Here is a 12,775-nt window from a genome sequence, read left to right on the forward strand (position 1 = left end):
TTGTGATAAAAAAAAGAACTTAACTTTGAAACCATAATATAGTAATAGAATGCAATTTTATTTAAGATTATACATACATTCCCAGAGAAAATTCCATTTTGGGAATCTTCCCAGGGAATATTCCCGAAAAATATCTTCCCGGGTATTTACCCATCACTAAGCTTATTTTTGTGGACCGCGGGGTTTTTCTCGCGGTTCTCCCATTTTCTCACACTTTCTTCATTCCACCATTTCCTTCATGTTTCATAATCACCGTTTCCTTTAATCACCCTAGCGGACATATTCGTGGGACATAAAACTTAAAGATTTCATTTCATTCTCATTTACAGCATTATTAATATATTAAAATAAGTTTGCTGATTATTTGAAATCAGACGCTTTTCTGAAATGCACATTATGACTATCTATTCCGTGTCAATACTATAAATTATTAAGCTTTATAAAAGTAGAGGGGAAAAAGTAAACCAATTTAGTATATTTTAGAACTAACTTTCTTTCGTTTCTTTTTTTTTTAAATCGAAGTCTGTCCAAACCATTGAAACATATCCAAATTACAAATGAAATTGTTATTTATATACAAAATATATTAAACAAACGATGGGGGAATTTTCTGTTGACACTGGTATCGAAACTATTTGTGTACAAACAAGAATTTCGCATAAGCATTTACTTGACTTGTTATTATAGTTTACTAATAATTAAAATATATATATATATGCGTGTAGAAAGGGTTTAGGTCGACCTCGGAAATATTACGGAAGCAATCATTACACATATCTATCTAGTTCAATTGCACATACGCGTACGCTGATGAACTAAATAACTGAACGTGTTTCAAACACTGAAGTAGCAACACTGAATGCAAAAATTATGGAATAGAGACCATTGTGACATCTCATGAGAAGTAGGTAAACTAGAATTGGGACTGTGTAAGTCTAACTGAGTCGCGTTATATGTGGATGGTAGCGACATCCAACGGCGTAGCAGATTATTGTTAGGATTAGCTTAGTCTTGACGCAAACGATTTCTGAATGTGCCCACTTCATTGCACATTCAAATAATTTAGATGGTACTGGCATTCTGCTCCCAGTGAGCTTGTTTGTAAAGTCAGTCCGCTACTATTTTGAAGTGTATCGCAAGTATAGCGTTGCTATAATGCAAAACATTCCTGAACGTCCCTATTGTCATTGCACAGTCTTCTATCGGGAGCAAATAATTTATATCGTCCTGGCACCCTGCGTCGGTGTGAGCGTTTGTCAGTGAGCTGTTGTAAGTTTCTCCCACGTAGTTTATATCATTGATGTATTCTAAAAGTGCTAACGTGGTTGTCAATGCATTAATATATCAGGTTAGTGTTTCACGTCATGATATATATATTTTACCCCTACCGGTCCTTCACATTGTTCTCCAGAATACTTTTCCCTGGGTCATACACAGTGTTCGAAGTGGAAAAAAAAGCAGAGGCGATATGTTTTACTATGATTTTGACTCGTCGTATTTGTTATTTAAATATTGTCGTGATCACTGAAAACCCAGAAACGGTATGTCCTCATTATCGGAAAACCAGAGGCGGTATGGCATACCACCGCATACCGTCTCACTTCGACCACTGGTCACACGGTAGTATCCTACTTGGCATAGATGAAGTTCACGGTATCCACCAGAAGTATCTGTTAAAATACATGTTTTCACATTCCCTGTGTAAATATTTGCTCCATTCAAAGAAAAAAAAAGCGGCTTGTGTATAGCCCGCTCCCCCAGTTCTTTGTCACCGGAACTGGAAGAGTCACTAGTACTACTACTTCTACTGCTACTACTACCACTACTACTACTACTCCTACTACTGCTACTAGTACTATTACTGCTGCTGCAACTACTACTACTACTACTACTTATATCCATACCTAGGCCTACATCCCAACCAACCCCTGCGGGACTTCTAACCCGTTCCTACTACTAGTACTACTACTACTAATTATACTAAAGCTTCCTTACCACAAGATTTTCATCTTAAATCTTTATAACATGTGATTCCGATTTATTATGAACAAATATGAATCGTTAGAATCACTATGATTCGTTAAAAATAACTGGGGGGAGCGGGCTATAGTCAATCCAAAAAAGCTGCAATACAAAACACACAAACGAATCTGACTTAACTCACAGCAGATTGAAACGAACAATATGTTAGTGAGTCAGGGTAGTGATGGGTAAATTTCTGGAAAGAAATTTTTCAGGAATATTCCCAAATGTAGGGATTTTTCGTGAATTTATGTACAATCACAAAGAAAACTGCATTCTATTACTATGTTATGATTTAAAAGTTAGATTCGTTTCCATCACAGTATATTATTACTGTTGTCCCCAGAGGAGTCCTTAAAATGTATATTCTTAACGATGTTATTTTATTAATACGGTAAGACGGGTATCTACTTTGCACAAGATTTAAGCCATTTTAAAGAAAATCGCATTTAACTTACAAACGTGATGATTTAGAACACTGTAATTTAAACATATAATAGCTAGATATATAAGGAAAACATGAGTGCAAGTTCATTAGTAAACATTCAGTATAACCATAATTAATTATTGAAATATATACTTTGGTGCAAAGTAACCCCATAGCTGCGGTTACTTTGCACAACATGCCAAAAAAAAAAAAAAAGTATGTTGAACATACGAACGTAACATAAGTATTTATACATTTTACTTTCTACACAAAACTACTTGCAGTCTATGAAATATTGCTATTAGAGTGATTATACCGGTATCAGTACTTAGCTTCAATTATTTATATTTGTAAAGAGAATTATGTATTTTCTGATACCGGCACAGGAACCCCATTCTAATAGTTCGGTCTGTCCCACAAAAATGCCAACTCAGGAAAAAAAAAATTGCCGTGGACTGATTTTCCTTGGTTATTCCTTGTGTGCAAGAGTATCATCCCAATCATAATTAGTGGGAGATTTACGTGATTTGGGACTTTCAGGCTGAAACTCTTCCAAATTGCATGATTTCTTTCTTTTTTTTTTTTTAAATCTAATGTTGGTCATACCTATGTGTATAGGCTGCAAGCTCCCCACAAAAGTGTAGTGATTTCTAAACAAAACAAGAAAAAAACAAATAAAATAAAATAAAATAAAATAATAATAAAAATAAAAATGTTTGTGAGAAAAACCTCTCTCAACCTACTTTTCTGGATCCGCCGCTGTTCATAATTTATTTTCAAACAATAAATTCATTCCGGCATCTTCCTAAATAGAAAATTAACTAAATTTAGAATGCAGGAGGTTCTAGTAGTAATAATTTTCTACATGAGTGATTTTTAGACCGGTGCAAAGTAACCCCGAGTAGAGGCTGAAACTGCCTTCTCCCAGTTTTACTTTTTCTATGACTTTAGAACGTTTCAAATTTCAATTTTAACTACACTGGTCGGCAAAATGAAAATCTTTTTCGCTCCCACGAACGAAAATAGGTGATTCCTATAGGTTTCGAGCTCCTGAGTTCGAATTGGTAACCTGATATTCTCCAGGACGTACCAGTTTTCAGGGAGGAGGGGGAGGGTTTCAATATCCACCGAAAGATGTTATTCTCCACCCATAATAATTTGCACGTTATAATTTAAATATCAATAAGAATTATGCAGATAAAATTGCATAAAAGTTAAAGTTTAACAATTAGGTGTCACTTGGTTTTCCTACTCCTCTTGTAATTACTACAGGGTGTCTCGCGTGTCACGTTCCAACAGAAGTCTGCCAACATGTTTACACTCCATTTACCACTGTAGCGCCTCTCCATGACTGGTGAAACTATTTGCTGGTGAAACCCTTCCCCGTGTTCGTCAGAGACCTCCCCCAAGCTGTACATTTCAGGGAAGAAATCCAGGTGGCAATGCAGGAAGAGTAACTTTAGGGACATATAACATCCCATGTTACGAAATGAAGTAATTAACCTGCCCACAATGTGTTTGTAATCAGGAGACTTATGATTCCCTACAAAGTTACTGCACACTTCTCGAAAGCCTCACTTTTACTTCATTAAGCTTAGAAGAAAATATAGTATCCTTAAAAACGTCTCTGATTTGAGGTCCCGTAAAAACACCCTCTTTCACAGTGGCCTCGCTGACTCTTGGGAATAGTTTTCTGAGATGATTAAATGCTTCACCATACCGGTTCAGGGCCTTGACGAAGACCTCCATGAGTTCTAATTTGATATGAAGGGGTGGTAAGATATTTTCTCCGGATCCAAAAGGCGTTTATTAGCAACGTTCATCTCCTCTGGGACCAGTTGCTTCCTTGGCGACCATTTTGTGATGGTGTACTGATCTTTGGCTCGATTATCCCAATGACATAAGAAGCAGCAGGGCTTTATGTAACCTCCTTGTAAACCGGTGAGGATGACAATAACCTTAAGGTCAGCGCATACAGACCACTGGAACTGTTCGTACTTTATTTCCTACAATAGGTTTCGCATGTTCTCGTATGTTTCTTTCATATGTACAGCATGAGCAATAGGGATGGCTGGCTTTTCATTGCCATTGTGCAACACTCCGTTTAGACTTATCCTAGAGGAATCTACGAATAGTCTCCAATCTTCAGTGTTCTAGTTCAACTTCAGTTGTCCCATAAGCGATGGAATGTCACTGCAATACACCAAATCACCGTCCTTTGTAAAATTAGGAACTAGGCTCACCTCTAGTTCATCTCATATTCACATCTTTGTTTAGTAGATTCCATTTTTGAAGTAGTGGTAAAACCAAGAGGGCCTTAGACTTGGAAAGGTTTAAGACTCTGATCAGATCATTTAGCTCTTCCTGACTTATCACATGTGGTTCATTAGTGTCAGGCACTGGAGCATATTTGGGATCTAACTGTGTACTCGAAGATTGTGCAACATCCTCACAAGCAGCAGGTTCTTCATCAGATGAAACAATGCACAGGGTGTATGAGTCTGGTGGTACGGGTACAGGCACACAAACATCATGTTTCACAGATCTCCTCGCGGAATCCAAGTTAGGATACTGTGTTTTATGCTTCATGTTTTTTGAAACAACTTTTATATTAGTCAGGCAGTAGTAACAGTCTGAAACATGATCACGAGGCTCGCGGCAAACCATAGGTACGGCGAACGGCATCGATTTATGTGTACCTTCGAACTATCCAGTGAGAGTACGCGCACACGAGTTACAACTTTGTTTCGGAGCCCAAACGCGATCCTAGTCGCCGATTTTACACCCGAAGTACAGATAGCAGGCTATCTTGTATTATTTGTAAATTAGTATTTTGCTATTTTTGGCTGTTATTTAGCTTTCGGAGAGCCAGATTTTGCACCAACTTTTTTGCGATATTCCATTCCGATGAGGTAGTTTTATGGTTTCATACGTTAAATTACGTTACCAACATTAAACTCAGCCAGGATTCCCTAGCGAGCGTTAGCAAGTTAAGGCGGGTAAGAGACCCGCAGGACACGTTTTCTATCTTCGTTACCAACAATTCACTTTCTTTTCTCAAATAAATAACTTCCACTTACCTTTACGGTTTGTACAAATCCCCTACTGGCCTAAAAAATTGTGTTCGATACTTTCTTGACTACTTGAACACCACTATAAATTCATTTCTTCCGTAAATCATCCTAGTTTTGGCTCTCCAATACTGAACAATTACCCTACTTTAATGGAAATGGAACTTAAAAAATCATATTGTTCAAATTCTTTAAAACCTAGAAGTAAGTCATAATATATTAAAGTAAGTCGTCATATGGTTCTTATAATTTGGAAGATAAAGTAAAGAAATGGAAATACAATCCATCCCGGGAATTTATAGGCCAGGGAAAAAACCCAGGAATATTCACATTTTTAAATTCCTTTCCACCGGGAATATTCCCACTTCGCATTACTAGGTCAGGTAGGGCGAAACTGGTGGAACAGAGCTGAAGGTCGAGTGTGCTTCCGTAGGAACAGGGGCATCAGTGACTCTAATGCTTAAATTTTTCCCAGCCTTATATTTAGTTGATGGAGGCCTGTGTGTGTTAGAATCGAAAAAGAATACAGGATTAATTTCTGGCCGCCTTCATCTAAATAGAATACTTTTCCTAGGTGAAAAGGTCCAGAAGTACGTTAATAATACAAATGTACGGGAGTTGTAGTAAGAGAACTGTAACCAATTTCTGTGTAATTTAAGAATCGAATCGTACTACACGTGGAAATGAAAAACACGAAGTCTTGTAGACACTATGTGTACTAAGCGGAAGCGTACATAAAAAAATGTGAATACAGTGATGCAAGTACTTAATCCTTACATAACCTAACCTAATATTAATAGAAATCAGCGAAATTCTATCATTAAAAAGAAATGCCTAGACACCTTCTGCTAAACATTGGCAGAAACGAGGAATGCAAAAATTATGTATCATATATCGTGAATATTTTCACATCTTCTGTTTGTTTTGTTGTAGTATTTTTATATTGGAAGAATATTATGGCAATATTGGAAAGTGCATTACGTATTGGATAAAATTAAATAAAAATAAAATGTTAAGAAGACAGATATTCCGAAGACGTGTAGTATATTTTACTTATTCTAATTATTGATAGTAGTTTTCAAAAATATCTTTAGAATTTTATTCCGCTACAATCAATCGATTTATTATGTGAAGTCTTTTTGTAAATTAGAAAAATGGAAGCCATTTTGGATATAATATACATGAAGCTGCATCAGTTCCCGAAGGAGCAGGACGCTCATACTTTTAGGGATTATTCATTGAGTATGTAAGAACTTACAAAGGGGGTAACAAAGCGACTCTTATTTACTTATCGACTGATACGAAAATAAAAAAGAACGTACCTGTACTTTATATCTGCATGTGTAGTTCCTTTGTACTTTATCTATGACTATGTGTGTGGGGGGAGGGGGGAATTTAACGCATATCGTATGTCTTGTGCACATGGATACTTCTTACTGTTCCACTACGTAGGGAGATGATGTTATTTCATGTAGAAGTGGTAATAGAACACAGAAGAAACGCAGATCAGGCTGTATTCACACTTTACATTGGAGTGTGAATACAACATGATCTGGGTTTCCTCTGCGTTCTATTATCACTTCTACATGAAATAACATCATCTCCCTACGTAGTGGAACAGTAAGAAGTATCCTCGCGCACGGAAGACAAGGGGGTTCTCATGTATACTATTACCGCCATTTTCTTTGGAATTTTGTGTAAAAAATGTTATCCTAAACTCAGCCTAGTAATTGTATATCTTTGTAATTTTCCCACATCGGCCCCTTTCTGTACTCGCAATTAAAAAATTTAGGACAGAATTGCAGGAAGACAAAATGGCAGCGTACGTAATGGCAGGAGGACAAAATGGCAGCGGACGAAATGGGAGAAGGACAGAATGGCAGGAAGTTAATTTGGCAAAAATTATAACTCCTAGGGCGCGTATTTTAAGATTTCATCTATTATATTTGTTAGTAGGTAACGGTTTTCGATTTAGTCATTTCTGCCTCGAATGTTCAATGCATATAAATATAGCTAAATTGAACTAAGAGCGTAAATATCAGTTATCCAAACTTAACTTGAAACTAAACAAATCTTAACTTTTTTCTTATTTTTTATTTATTTATTTATTTATTTATTTTTTTTTGAAATCATCTTCCAATTGATATCTTATTCTTATAACAAGTACAAGAAAATATAGATTGAAAGCATACAAAAAACTGAAAGAATGGTTACTATTTATTCTTCAATACTAATACATATCATGGTACAGACCTATAAAATTCCTTTACAGTTTTTTTTCTAATTTCTTATAACATATACTTTAAATTATAAAAACAGATTGTAGTTGCAAGAAATACTAATTACGTACATCTTTCTTAATTCTCAATAATAACGGATATCGTAGAACAGATTACAAGGAACAGTCGTCAGAATGACCTATTACTTACATCGTCATTAATTTTATATATCAAAACTAGCCTTTGAGTAGCTGGGGGCAAAACCCCAGGTCTGCTCGGCCTACTGCTTCGCATTTCTTACCTACCGGTCTTTGCATCAACAATAAATTTCGTGAACTCGCTCTTCGTATTTCCTGAATCTGCCCATCCGGGGGCTTCGCTGCCACACACTGTCTTTGCTAGGCCTATGGCCTTGCATCTCTTAAGCCCGTAATTCTATCGTTTCTTTTCCTATTTCAACTATCTAAAAGATAAGATTTTGTATCTTAAGAAAACGTCCTTTTAAATAACATGAGCATCTCTTCATCCCCCTTTAGACCCCTAAAAAATTAAAAATATTCACTTTTGGCAATCTTCCTGTGGGTTTGTCCCGTAAAGCTACAATCATGCCAAATTTAATCATTGTAGCCCTACAGGAAATACTCAATAATTTGAGGGTGTAAAAGGTGTTCCACATGAATAACATGGGAAAGATTTTTTAGTTCCTTATAAAACCACTCTAAAGTTGGAATATTTTGTTTTTACTGATTTACTGAGGTAGTGCCAACGAAAACGTACAAGCATACAGAATTTCAAGTTCATATGCCAATTCTAAGTATCTAAAACATGAGATTATATGTCCAAAATAAGCCCATTTAAATAATTTGGGGAAATTCTTCATCCTATCTTTAGACCCCCTAAAAATTAAAAATATTCAATTTTGGCAATTTTTCTGTGGGTTAGTTCCGGAAACCTACAATCATTCCAAATTTGGTCATTGTAGCCCTACAGGAAGTGCTCAGTAATTTATGTCAGCTCATGTACAGTGCCCGATAATTATCCTGGCAGTGACGTAGGCTTCGCTCCTGCTCAAATGCCATCCCACTGGTTAAAGCAGACGCTTCGTTCAATTCAACGTCCAATCCCAGGAAAGAGAAAAAAAAGGCGCGAACACAAATACCAACTTAAAAACACGCTCCGTTCTCTACAACAGGAAAGCGAAAGGAAATGAAGCTAAATGGGAGATTCGTTTTTGATAAATATACTTGTCATCTTTGTATAACGATAACTGGAGTTCGAGGAGACATAAATGCTACATTCTTTTGCTTTTATATTTATATAACTTTTATGAAGAATATGGTTATTTTATATTTGAATTTTATAAGTATGTGGAAAATAATTTTAAATTATAGCCATTTATGTTTATTCTGTTCTAACAACACTCAGATTTCAACATGCTACAAACGTTCGTTCTATTGAAGATTGACACAAAAATGCAGTGGACGAAATGGGAAGGGAAGTCCAAAGTTTATTTTAAAGAAACCTCCATGTCTTTACCTATCACGGTCCTTGAGTTAGAGGATGATATGTCTACGTGTTTCCTGGTCGCGGAAACAGAGCGTGGGGTTAGTGAATGTAGCTTCGAAAAGTATAACATTTACCAATAGGACATAAGAACAGTACTTCCAGGAAAAACAAACAAATTAAAAAAACAAAAGCGAAATGAAATAAACTGAAAAGCGCGTGTTTTCTTTCTCTAGGGCTGTACAGTCTGTGCTGACTGGTGCAAGTTGCCAATCCTTTGTTTTATTCTCGTTCTCAAAATTTTGTGTATAAGAATAGGTGATAGTACCTTACAGAAAGGCAAGCCGTTGCATTGTGATGCAGAAGATATTGGTTTTAATGTTTACAACTTTTCTTGCAGCGAACAATAATAAATCTCACAGTGTTCATGAAACCTCCCGAGCAACATGTGTCAGTGAGAGATCCGTGTGGCGAATTATGAAAGAGAAGGAGTAAAGTCTGGACAACCCGTCGTAACACCCTGTAAAGCAAGGCCAAATACACAGAAAAGACAAACAAATTTAGATTCTTTCGATGAAGTAGTAGTTAGTAGAACAATTCACAATCTCTATGCTGAAGGCATTGTCACCACCTTAAATAAATTATTTTGCGAACTTAAGAAAAGCATTGACTTCAAAGGTTCTGAGTGGGCATTACAACAAATAGGTTACTGCGCAAGTTTGGATTTAGGTTTTAAATAAATCTATTGGAAATAGAAAACTGCTTTTTGAAAGGAAAGATATTGTCGTTTGACGACATAAATATAGGGTCTAATTTTATTTTTTCTTTCTTTGTCGTAACAATGCATATATATATGCTAGTATTATTCAAATACATTGTTATCTAAATTCTCTCTAGTTCGCTACCAGCATTATTTTAAACTGTAGTTACGACGAGACGTGCGAAGCGTTCAGTGTACCATCCAAGCACTATTTGTGAATAGCGTAAGTTGGTAGCCTTGCAACTGAGAGCGTTGACGTCACTGCCAAGATAGTTCTCGCCGACTCTAGTTTTATATATAGTTAAGATAGGATATATCGTAATATAGACTATAAATACACTTTGCAGTCGTAAGAATGATTAATTACATACCAGGTAGACCCGTATCCAGGGGGTCTAGGGGGCCGGGTCCCGCTAAATTTTTGCAGCCCCTAAAATTTTCACGGTAGGCTTGCAAATGAACTATAATATGGTTGGATCGCTCCCCCAAACTTCAGCCGGGTCCCCCCTACATTCTTAGGTTGGCTAACGGCCTGATGCCAGGTCGTTAACATCTTATAACACATATACTAGAACACAATATAAAAAAACATTCTGCAGTTGTACGAATGACTAATAATTACATCGGCGTTAATTTTATATAACAAAATATATCGTAATATAGACTATAAATACTGTGGAGTCGTAAGAATGACTACTTAGTTACAGTGTCGTAAATATCCTATAACCCATATCGTAGAATATGCTATAAAAACATTGTGCAGTCTTAAGAAAAGAATGGCTATTTATTTATCCCGTCATTAATTTTATATAACAAAATTTACCGTAAAATAGACTACAAAATCAATTTGCATTCATAAGAATGACTAGCTACTTACATTGTCGTTAATTTCAAGTTGTGAGCAATTTCCCGCAAGAATTCCTCAAGATATATTTTGTTTGTGTCATAATCCACACATAGGTTCCTCAATCTATACTGCAGACGAACATAAACCTTTTTAATTTTCTTGACGGGGTATTGTCCTCTTTCGGACTAGCAAACGGTAGAATGAACGGTGGAATTTTCTTTCTGTAGTCTTTGTATGAGTTTGCATACCGTTGGGTGGTTGTATCCAACCAAATGGAAGAACTTATGATTCCACCCCTCACATAAGTTATTTGTGCGAGAATTGTTAGACAGAGTCGCCTCATGAGCATTCCAAACTTCCGGCGGAAATCTTGGTGGCACTCTCTTAATTCTTACGACATCAGAAATCTCAGAATTGAAGTATTGTTAGCAGTTCGAATTTAGGAACATAATGAATAAATCGAAAATTTATTCCCCTACGGAATGTGAAATGTGTGAAATACCTCAGTATTAAAAATGCAATATATAATAATTTTCTAGAAATTGTGCATAATAGTTTAGATAGTAAGGAGGAATACGTAGGTGTTTTCCTTGATCTTTTCAAAACTATAAAATTATGAAATATGGAGCATTACTTCCAAATCGTTTAAGGAAGTTGATTCCGTAGGGGTCCAATAGACCAATTGTACGTGTAGGATACCCTTACCTTCCTTTTCACTAAGCATTGCACAAAGATTCCAAGGTGATCAGGTACTATTAACACTGGGGGCTTGAAATCTTCATTTACCAAGTAAGAAACAAAATAATTTAAAACCCGAGAGTTCAAATTATATTTTCTGCCTTTATGTCCTCCTGCCATTTCGTCCTCTGCCCTTTTGTCCTCCTGCTATTCTGTCCGTTCCCTCAATTAATTTCCTTAAATTCAAATTCGCTCGTAATTAGTTTGTTGCTGGTAGTTTTGTTGTACAGCATACAAAAGCTGACTCAAACCATTGAAATGTGTGAAATACCGGTGCATTAAAAATGCAATATATAATAATTTTCTAGAAATTGTGCATAATAGTTTAGATAGTAAGGAGAAATACGTAGGTGTTTCTCTTGATCTTTTCAAAACTATAAAATTATGAAATATGGAGCATTACTTCCAAATCGTTTAAGGAAGTTGATTCCGTAGGGGTCCAATAGACCAATTGTACGTGTAGGATACCCCAACCTTCCTTTTCACTACGCATTGCACAAAGCTTCCAAGGTGATCAGGTACTGTTAACACTGGGGCTTGATGGTCTAGCTACATCTCGACCTAAGATTTGAAAAAAAAATAAAAATAAAATAGAGGTAACACTCCGAAGTTCAGTTGTACTCTGTTAAAGTGCAAACATCGCACGCAGCAACTACAATGATAAAATGCTTGCCACATACAACAAACGAAAGAAATTTTCATCAAGTTTTTGAAAAATTAATATGTACCAAGAAATAAGAAAAATTTTAAATGCTGGAGATTTAGAATACAGTATTTTGTTTTGTTTTTTATATAAGATCTAAATCATAAAGGAAAACTAGTGAAGCTATTCAGGGAGCACATACGTGAGGGTGCAGATTTACAATAAATTCACCCATAGAAACAAATCTTATATGCAGTGTCTTTTTGTTAGGAAATCGTCTGCTAATAATTCCGGGGATCGTATTATATAAAATAAATTGCATTTTAAGTTGAAGGTTAACTTTGGGAGAGTACAAGTTTTATAGCTATCGCATTACTACTTGATCGCCGGATCTCACGAAAATGAGAAATAAAAGGGAATATTATTTAGTTTTTCACCCAAAATACTAGATTGTGACCTTGGCTCAGTTGGTACCGTCAAATGGGGTGAATAGAAACACATTTTTGGCTATATGAGTTATAAGTCTGGTGATGTTTAAGATTTCG

The 12,775-nt window shown here is 36.0% G+C and overlaps 1 protein-coding gene across 2 annotated transcripts in view; it reads left to right on the forward strand.

The window, feature by feature from the left end:
* Positions 1-1,060: 1,060 nt before the first annotated feature.
* LOC145674438 (uncharacterized) overlaps positions 1,061-12,775 on the forward strand; it is a 77,282-nt gene continuing 65,567 nt past the window's right edge. The window contains exon 1 of one of the 2 annotated variants that reach the window (XM_081744495.1): positions 1,061-1,348. The gene's annotated coding sequence lies outside the window, so the exon portion shown is untranslated. The remainder of the gene's footprint in view (positions 1,349-12,775) is intronic. The other variant, XM_081744496.1, reaches the window with a different exon arrangement.

This window comes from Thermobia domestica, chromosome 17, assembly GCF_964235325.1.
Source record: "Thermobia domestica chromosome 17, izTheDome1.hap1.1, whole genome shotgun sequence".
NCBI lineage: Eukaryota > Metazoa > Arthropoda > Insecta > Zygentoma > Lepismatidae > Thermobia > Thermobia domestica.